Source organism: Triturus cristatus, chromosome 3_1, assembly GCF_964204655.1.
Source record: "Triturus cristatus chromosome 3_1, aTriCri1.1, whole genome shotgun sequence".
Taxonomy (NCBI): domain Eukaryota; kingdom Metazoa; phylum Chordata; class Amphibia; order Caudata; family Salamandridae; genus Triturus; species Triturus cristatus.
The window spans coordinates 802990223-803001097 of NC_140583.1; the positions used below are offsets into that span (position 1 = coordinate 802990223).

The 10875-nt window shown below is 45.2% G+C and overlaps 1 pseudogene; it reads right to left on the reverse strand.

Moving 5' to 3' along the window:
- Positions 1–9462: 9462 nt before the first annotated feature.
- The window catches only part of LOC146861071 (endonuclease/exonuclease/phosphatase family domain-containing protein 1 pseudogene), a 20503-nt pseudogene continuing 19090 nt past the window's right edge, over positions 9463–10875 (reverse strand).

The window sequence follows — 10875 nt, forward strand, 5'->3', positions numbered from 1 at the left end:
AGAAGCGAGTGAACCAAAAGCAGAGTGCATAAATAATTTTTTAAAAAGAAATAAAGAGCAAAACGTAATTGGAGAAGTGGGAATGAATGGACAAGAGAAAAGGCAAGTGGCCTGGTTACAGTGTGCAGCTGTCAGGGGATAGGATGATCAATTATTAAAACATTTTCTAAAAAAAGTTATTAAAAACCGATGGGCCTCCCCAGAAGGACTTCTACCATGTTGCGTGCTCCTGCCCAGTCATATTCAACTGCAGGTCAGCGATTGGCGAGGTACTGCTGAAGGTCCTGGAGCGGATGGTGGAACTCATTCTGAGAGTGGCACCATTGGGCATCCAGGCAGACCCTGGTGGGGCCCGGGTGAACGCACATTGATGGACATGTGCACACTTCTGGCCAAAAGAGACATAGCACCCCTCTGAAATGCAAAACAAACCCCCCGACATTGCAGAGTGGCACTCTCTTATGGCCTGGTGCTCTAAATTAAGAATCAAACGACTAGGCAAGGGGTTCTCTAGTAAATACACTGCAATCCAGGGTCGATGTTGAACCTACCCTGGACTTAGTAACAATCTTTGTAACAGTTGATGAGACTTCTCTAGTAATGATTCCCCCTTTTCAGGGGTTATGTTTGTGGAAGGTGGCGGGTTGTATGAATGAAGGCTAGTTTTCCAATGTATATGTGAAAAAGCGTGGGCACTAGTATAGAACCTTTAGGTACTCCTTTGTAGAGTAGGGAACGCCCCTTCCTAATTGCAACTCGCAACTCCTAAATAGGGAGTCGCAAATAAATTGTGACTCGCTATTTCGGAATTGTACATGGCCCTGGGCCTTTTTGCATGAGCAAACGGTGGCAACCCCGTTTGCGCATGCAATTTAGGGCCATACATCTGGCCCTTGGTGCTGTGTCCTGCTGTAAGGACAGGCTATATAGTCTAGCTCAAACCAAACTTTATTATATCTAAGAATGTTATGCGTTATATTACCACACAGGTTTCGAAAACTTTAGTCAAGAATTGTGATTGGATGCTAAGCAGAAAGTGCTTAGTCCCCGGTATAAACATTTTTTGGAAGAGGGTGGGCTTGGCCAACCTTTACAAAATCTGAGAGTGTTCTTTGGGTAATGCCATAAACTTGAATGTTAAATACTTGAGGCACTCGAGACAGCTGTAGACATGTCCAAAGTGCTGACCATTTTTAGGATAGCAGATGCACGATGTTTTCTTGTGACCGCTGATTTTCTAAAATGAATGTCCAAAGTGGAACTTTAACAGGTAAGAAAACTATGGCGCAAGGTCCTGCTTTCTTTCCGAACTCTTAGATGGCTATGACCAGAGGCATGAGAATACCATCATTCTTTTATAATTTTTACCATAGTAGAAATTAAAAAAGCATTTATTGCTGTCATTCAGTCTTAAGCAATAACCTTGACTGAACATTTGTGTTAATTGTATGTATAATGGTATGTTATACAACATCCGACTTAGCCTTCGAACCACAAGCAATAAACTAAGCCGTAACTCCTGAATGGAGGTACCCAGAAGAGTGAAACGGGAGGGACTAGATGCACAACTTTCAATTAAAGACCCTGAATTTTGAGAAGTAGGAAACACATGTAGTATCACCTGTGAGAATGACAATTTGTCCCTACAATTTAAGGATCTCAGAAAAGGAATCAGGAGAGAGGGAAAGAGGGAGAGAAGTAAGAGATAAAAAAAGGAGAGAGAATGTTAGACAAAACACAAGAAAGGAAATTAAGAGGGGTCCCTACAGGGGTAAGAGTGCAAGAAACAGACCTGGAGGAGAGTTGGCGGGTAGCTCCTGTGTCATGCCCATCCTGATGGAAATTATTTACCAGGTGCATTTATACAAAATAAATGCAGAATCCGCAAAGTGAAAATCAGATCAATATGTGGCGTGTAATCTGTTGCACTCAAATAATTGTAACGACTTACAGATAGATTAATTTTTTCTTGTCCATTAAAAATACAGAAAAACATATTTTTTCTATATTTTATAGAAGTTGTGATCTATCACATGTTCTACTGCTTCTTCAGTCACAGCGACCTAGCCCAACTTTAAAAAGAAAGTAAAGGTGACTTCTGACGTCAGCATTGACAAGTAATGTTATTACAACCTACTTCGGATTACATTAACAACCCAGAATAGGAACAGTGTGGACAGGAAATTATCAGGCTAGATCTATGATTCATATATATAAGTGTAAGTTCAAAGGGAGAGGATGTGGTCCGTCGGCTGCGCTGCCGCCTCTGGTGCAGGAAACCAGGGTTCGAGCCTCGAGGTGATTTGCCCTGTGAATCTGGGCAAATCACTTAATCTCCCCGTGCCTGGATGTGTAATGTAAATACGGTGCTATGTAAAGCGCTCCAATACCTTTGGGTCGAGTTTGCGCTATATAAATAGGCAACAAAACAAAACAAACAAGCATTGGCATAGCCAATAGGTCTCGCCTTTGGGACCTCATAAGTGTTTAGCCCTGCAACAGTTGCATAACTAAATACTTATAAGGTCCCAAAAGCGAGATCTATTGACTATGCCAAGCAGCCGTGGGCCCGCGAAAGTGATCGCGATCACGATCAAACATCAAAGCTGCCGTGTGGCCGCGAAAGTGAAAGTAATCGCGGTAAAGCGCATCGCGCGCGCCCGCGCACATGCACTGTAGCTCTAGGCTGGCCTGGTAGCACTTTTTGGAGCCCTCTCAATAAGTCTCGCCAGACCAGCGCATGCACTGGGTCAGGCGAGACCTAAAAAGAGCAGCCTCGCCGTCCTCGCTCTCACACCCAGGCCCTCAGGCAGCCTCATTTCTGGATCCCAGTGCTCTGTGTGTTTTACAGCCCATGCAATCAGTCTGCCTCCTCTGCCATGCAACTCCAGCAGCCTCCCTATAATTCACGGATCGGGCTAGGAAGAGGGACACCCGTGGAGGAGACATGAATGATTCACCAGCGACGGCCTGTCCCAGCGATGACCCGGCCCAGCGCCTCGTGCTTTTATGAATTATCGACATATAAAAAGAGAACCGATGCATCCGTTCTATTTTTCCTAACTTGCCCATGCTTGGATGCGCAGAATCCATTATGCCAAGCTGATCGACCTAGAAATATGAAAGTTGCTGTTAGCTGGATTCGAACCAGTCGCACACAGGTAGCTCTTACATATACATATAGCATACAAACGAACCATCTTACTGTCTGCGCTACCCATGCAAGACAACGTATGCGCCTGCTTAGAGGAGTTCGTTCCATGAATTCATGTTGCGCGCTCTGCTCGCATTTGCCCCCATAAGCACTATCAGACCCCCTCCACGCTTGGCATGGACCGGGCCCGCAGTACGTGCCATGAATGGTAACTCTGCATTAATGGCCTGTGCAGTAGTGCCTGGGCCTTCCGCGGAGATTAACTTGAATTTAATGTCCCGGAGAAGACCGGAGAGAAAAGACTTCCGTCTCCTTGGCGACCACGGTACAGACAAAAAGGCGTCTCGAGCCGCCTCACTCCCTCCAAAGGTCGCCCGAGCTGGTTTTTCACGCCTGGGGCTCTTTCAAGCTAGCGAGCCGGGTCTCTGGTGTTTGTGTCTGGCTGGGTTTGTGTTGTCACGAGAGCTGCCATCTTGTCTTAAGTGCCGCCATAAATGTAGCAATGACGATAAAGAAGACAGCAGCCGCTGGAGAAGTGACAGCTGCATTCCAGGACAGACCGATGACTGTCAGGGTGGTTTAACTGGTGCGGTCAGTCAGTCACTCACGCATGAGCTAAACAATCTAGCTCCTTTCACTTTCTTCTGGAATTCGACTGATTGTTTTCGAGCCCTATTTATCGTTCAGAAGGGCACACGTCAAGGATTCTTGTCCAGCCTGCCCCTTCAGAACGCATTTGTCATAAATTCTCACGCTTTCCTAATGGGACTGTGCTTTTGTGTCGTACCTTCCGCCCTCATCCGATCTCTTTGTCCCATACATGCCAACAGACCCGATTGAGCCCCATGTGGTAGCCGATGGACTCTCGTATGATAATCTTTAGCATTAGTTCTCAAACTTTTTAATGCTGCACACTCCATCTATTCCGTTGTAGAATAACACATACTTCTCTTGGCCAAAGGTTGGCACCCCTCTGAGATCAATTCAGGCCCCTCCAGGGTCACCCCGCAGCCCCTCTAGTTTGAAGACTTCTGGTCAATAGTGTCTTTTACCCTATAGATTTTCCTAGATTTCTTGCGAGGTCTGAATCTGGAACACCAGATTTCCAAGATCCCTTAAACACGTTTCCTTCAATGACAAGTATTTAGGCCTATTCTACCTTTACTTTGCTTCACTCACACAATCATGATTGCAAACACGTTTGTTCAAACACGTTTAGACCACCTTAACTTTCCCTACCTACGCCTCGCAGCCAAGTCCATCAATCCTCTTAGAAAAATACAAAACACTCTAGTGAAGATCTATTTTATTCTTAAAAATTGACTCAGTCTCCAGCCACCCCCAACAACTTCACTGGCTTCTGGGGAAGAAATATTCTTTTTCTAAAACATATAGTATGATATTCAAAATTTATCACGGGTTGGTCCCCAGATTTCTTTGAAGGAAAGAAACAATCTCGGATCCTACTACAAGGCTCAATTTGAAGTCCTGCGATTCAACTTCAAGGAATAGGGAAACGGAGCACCGAGGATACAGAGAACTATGATCTGGAACCAATACCACTTGATAATTTGCCACCAAACCCTCTCATGGTGGGTTGGGCCCTCACCAGAGAGTTCTTCATGAGTTCTCCCTCTTGTGCGTGGATTTCATGTCCTCTCGAATTGCCAGGACTCTGATGTACAGAAACCTCTTTTCAACGCGGAGATACACTTGACCGTCCTTTCAAGAAGGGGGAACAGCCAAAACCTTCAGTGCCATGAGCGTTGCATGGCTGTGCCCTCTCTAGTTCCTGGGAAAACATTGTGCACTTTCTCAGGGTATTCTGATAGCAATGAAAGCCTTTAATTAACCCATGAGCTGTGCAGTTACACCCCACCCCCTAAAATGCCTGGGAACAGGCTGCAGTCAATCCTATGATTGGTCTGTAAACCACAAAAGATGTAATCAAGTCCTGCTAAGTGAGCAGGCATTTGTACTAAACCTTTCTATATTGTTGAGTGTGGTACACCGCATACCTTCATAGTACACGGAAAACTACAATACTGTATAAAAACATGTCCGTAATTTTTTTATTATTGTGTAGGTATGAAATCACAAGATACCTTTACCAAAAAAGCAATTTACCTTTTCTACTGGAATTGTTCATTATGATTGTGATGAGGCGTTACAATGCCTCTGCTAGAGACAGGAACGGGCACACTCATTCTGAAGTCCTGAGGGGGTTATTTACATGGGACACATGCCAAAAATAGGCAGATATAGCAACTGAACTATTTAGTGTTTAATGTGTGTACATATATATATATACGCATGTGAACAAGGGCTCTTGAAGCCCGAAACGCGTCATGCGTGGGTTGGAGATTTTAAAACAATAAAACATCTTGCCTGAAATACTGCGGGGTCTGGTCTCCTTCTTCGCCGCCTGGAGGCTGGAAGTTGCAGGAGTTGAAATGTTTTTTATATATATATATATATATATATATATATATATATATATATATATATATATATATATATATATATATATATATATATATATATATATATATATATATATATATATATATATATATATAGTGACACAAACTTGCTTAGGACACACAGAGCACTGTACATTATATTTGAGGGGAAATGGGAGAGAATCTACAGGATTGTGTACAGTAAGTGGTGATTATACAAATACAATTCATACATTACATTTCTAGCCCCAGAGAAATTAAGTGATTTGCCTAGAATCACATGACGTTGATTCAAACATCAAGGCCAGTATTTGATCCTGGGCTCCCAGGTTACAAAGTCAGAAGCTCTAGCTGCTAAGCCACATCTGTAGGCCACACTCTAAACATGTGAATCAAGACATTACACATTTTTTGGCAGAGGTCCCACATTCATCAAACTCTAAATAACCCCATACATCTTGAAGAAATATGTCATTCCCACTGTTTCCCCAAAGTCCTCCCACTCCTGTGGACATTTCACCAGCTCAACATTGGTAAAAGAATCAAAAATATCAGATTATCACAGGAATCGGGTGGATTTACTTGTTGATTGCTAATTCCTCAAGGCACATCAGGGGACAACTTTGGTTTTCCCGCTCTCTAAATTACTGAGACCAGTGTTCCTATGAAACTTGCATTGGAACCCTTAATTGCTAATTAAACAATTAAAGGTACAACTTGTTTTTCAGACACCTATCTTCTAAAATTCTATCTTGAAAATCCACAGACATTAACAGCAGTGGTGGCTGGTGACATTTGAAAGTGGTGAGCGTAAAAACTTTCTGTGTGAGTACACCGTAGCAAGCGAGCGCAGCGAGCGAGCCCGCACATCTTAAGGGAGGTACGGGGGTTCTCCCTTCGAGAAATTTTTGAAAAAAGAGTGGGTAAATGGTGCATTTTCAAGCAAATTTGAGAATCAGGAAGGTTAAATAAAGCAATTGTGAAAGTGTAGATATGACATCAATTAAGAGATTTCATATGATAATGACATAGGTAGCTGCTTATGCAATATAACCAGAGAACTTCACAACCCCCAAACACACAACGCACCGACTCACCTGTAAGCATTGTATTTTTATTTACTTTTGCCATCTCAATATTTTTGCAAGCATGTACCTCCTTCACACAGAGTTGCACAGAATCACAATTGCATCTGGAATAAGTGACCATTGCTCAGTATGTTCAGCAGAGAGGCTAAGGATTGGATGACCAACTATTCTGAGCACCTTTTTGACCCACTGACAGGCACTGGGAGAAATTTGCGCTGCCTTCAGCCTCTAAAGCTCTCAATGGCCTCCCATTAAAAATGCCTGAAGGTGACTCCATTAAAAGTATGAACTGTACAAGAGAAATATGTTGCACAAAAAAATATGCACAACTACAACATCATGGAATTGGAGGCTCATTTTATAACAATTCAGCAGTCAGTTGCTGTTTTATGTAGACTCTTTCAGATCAGGGCTCGGTTTCCTTTGAAAGATCCTTCGATCCTGTAAAGTGCATTGCTCTGGAGGACATGGCATTTAAAACACAGCTTTATGGTGCGTTCATCATGACACACTGAGCCCTACTTATTGCAGCTCACAGTAGCATAAAATGGTTGGTGCCTTTAGGCAGTTAAAGAGAAAGCTTTTGACTCTAAACCCCTCTCCTCTATCCTCTGCCCCCTGTGCTTAATTTGTAAAAAAAAAAAAGTGCCAGGGCCCTCATCAGGAGGCCACTGCAGCCTACACCAATCATTGCCTCTGCTAACGCTACCTGCGATAGTGCAAAACCAGCTGCTAACCATCTCACTCCTACAAGTGTGACAGTTCAGACTATTCCAGGTCCCCAGAGTTTAGCAAGGGTGGCAGGTATTAGCATTTTTAACTGTATAATAAATTAGTAAACAACTGTTGTTTTGCTCACTCTAAATCAGGCAAACAGCCCACAATGTAGCGGACTGTCATAAGTGCCTGTGCTGCCAATTAAGTGCCGGTGTGGAGCACCAGAAACCACCGGCTCAAATTAAGCACTGCCTGCCCCTAAGCAGCACCTGCAGTCAACCAGTGCAAAGATCACATGTCACTTGTTTCCGGAAACAGTCATTACTGTATCCAGCTTTGCAGTTCAGCCCTCATTTGTCAGTACTGCAGCGGCTTCTGTGATCTTGTACAATTGTATCACCATTATTAGGCAGTTTCACTTAGGTAAACTCTTCGCGTTCCGCCAACCAAACCTTATTTTCAGAAACACATGAAGAACATCAAGGTCAGCCTCAGACTGTCTGGAACACAAAATACGCTCCAGCATGGGCACCAAAATAAAAGCAGACTCTAGATAGCTACAAACCGGCCCACATGATGACATTTGCAAATCGGGGCAAATTTGAACTTGTGATGGTGTATAGTTATCTTACAGTACCTTAGACAGCATGCATTTGTGTTTTTGCTGTAGTGAATGTCTGTGGTAATATGATCAGAGAAAGCCACAGTAAACATGAACCCAGGTAGCAGCAGAACACAAAACAGGCCAACATACAGCCACAAAAATACAGGCCCACACACAGCTGTCGGACCAGCCCAACGAGCACTGGCAGATTGCCCTTCGTGTTAGGCTAGTCCGACCCTGCAGAAAGAACACCGAGCAGGCCCAGTCTCACCCAGGAATCAAATTCACACACACACACTCTAAGACATCTAAGCACTTTGATGCCTCGTCAGGGGTAATACGTGCTATATAAATAAAACTACACTTACAATCTAAACTGTTGCTGTGCCTCACCTCCGTTCCTTTAAAAGAGTTTGGCGAGCATCTTCTAACATGCCTTGCCATCGAAAAAATATATGTAACCTGGAAACATTTCCTGTGGCAGCAAAGCACTTTAACGTTCACAGAGCCTAACTGGGCGAAAGACACCTGTTTTCTGAACAGGGCAAAGGTTAATTTTAAAGCAATCTCTTGTTATAAAAGCGGAATTGGTCTGCGAGATTTGTTCTGGACTCAAACCAACCCCCGGGCACTGCCTGATTGCCCTTTTGGCCTGTCCAACCCTGGCCCTGAATATGACTTCCATGCCATCAAGCTGTAGGAAGCTCAGATACAAGCATCATAGCCACTTTGAGACACCAACTTTTCCCCTACACTGCAACACTCACGAAAATTCTGCATTCATTTGAATTTTCAAAACAAAACTCAATGAAAATAGCACATGAACAGGAAAACAAACTAGCCAACAGACTGATTTTAATTTCATCAAAATTCTTCCCATGGATATAGTCACAATCATGTTGTTAGCAGCACCTTGAGCCTATTTTCTTCTCTTGTGGAATTCACTCCAAACATACATTTCAGTTTCAGTACCGGCATGCATAGATGCAAATTCAGAATAACGACCTCTTCAAATGACATTTCAGCACCTGAAGACTCAACAACCAAGTCTTCTGAAGGGCTGGCTACTTCCCTATAACAAGGCCAAACTAAAATGCTGGACTTTGCAACTGAAAAAAATATCTGAACTGCTATTTGCTTACCTTGGACCTATTTCAGTTTGTACACTATAATTATACACCTATTTTTTTGTTTTAAATAAAACCACCAACGCACAAATGCATCGCAAAATGTGAGGTAGGCTTGTGCTTCACAAACATTGTGCACCTTCCAAGTTTGATATTTGTACATATGATATGCGCTCAAAAGTATAAGAAGTAAACAGGCACACAATTGGAAGCCTCCATTCCAACACTCCAGCCTATAGCACATCACCACCAAAGTCGAAACTGTCAGTTAAAAAGGCAAACACAACATCACTACTTCAGCTAAACCCTCTTACCTGTTCTCCAGCAGAGTCATGCACACCACCTCTCGCACTGAGTCGCACCCCTGGGATAGTGGCCTTCTCGAAGGAGCAGTTCTGCAGGTTCCAGGTGGCCACCCTGACCATAGGCTGGGCGTCCCGCACCCCAGCGAACACTTCCACTGGGGGGCGGGTCGAGATGAGCTGCGTGGGGCCCCGAGGAGGGAAATCCAAGTCCTCACTTTGCAAGCTGAGCGAAGTGGGGCTGGGGTGCGGCCTGGCGGTGAAGTGCAGCCCCCCATTATTGTTGGCCGTGGCGGTGGAGGGTGGCCTGGACTTCTCTGCCAACACGTGGTGCCTGATTCTCTCCAGGAACGAGGTGCTGACAGACCCCACCTTCACCAGGTCTTCCACACTGCGGAAAGGTCCGTGCTCAGTGCGATAATGCATGACGCCGCGCGCCATAGCCTCCATGACGCCCTAGAGGCTCATCAGCTGGGCGGCGGTGGCCGTGTTGATGTTGAGTTTGGTGGCGTTTGCAGAAGAAACAGAGGACAGGCGTTGGTGACCCAGGGGGTGCTCACCTCTGTCCTTCCTCAGCAGAGAGGTACTGGGGGAGTGCTGCCCGGAGCCTTCCCTGCCGGTACTGCCCACGCAGATCTCGAACTTCTCGTGCTCCAGCTTGGCAGCCCCCACCCTGCGCACCAGAGCCAGGTCTCCTCCACCTTTTTAAACCCCCTATGTACTCGCGGTGCTCCACGATGCTCTGGGCCACCAAGCGCGTGACTCCGGGCAGCGTCATGAGCTCCTCCTCAGTGGCCGCGTTGATGTTCAGCCGCTCCAGGTTCACCACAAGGATGTTGCTGAAGTTGCAAGCTGCGCTGAACTTACGGCTGCTTTGGCAGAAGTCCGACGCAACGAGTCCTTGGGGATGGAGCGATGGCATACCAGATTTCCTCCCAGCCATGGTCCTTACCAGGGGCGACTACAGTCGTGTGCTCGAGGCCGCTCACATGCGGTAACGCTCACACCTAGTTGGCAGGTTTCCCCCATCCAAAACCAACATTATAAACCACACACTTTTACTTTATGCCGCAGTTCGGACCCGTACATCACCGCGTGTCCTTAAACATCCAGCCATCTGCTGTGCTGTATCTTCTAACGTCTCGGATAGCAACTCAAGCTCGCTCCTGGTTGGCTGGCTTGAGCAGCAGTGCACATGTTCTGTTTAGGGCTTAAAGATGTTTGCGACCAGCGCACCCGCACCCGAACATGCGCACTAGGCTGTTCATTAGAAGAGCGGCATGGAACAATCCTCGCTCTTCTAATGAGCAGCCTAGTGCGCATGTTCGGGCTGGTCGCAAAAATCTTTCAGCCCTAAACAGAACATGCGCACTCTTGCTGTGCGCTCCGCCAGCCACCTGTACATTCGTCATGCACTTGCA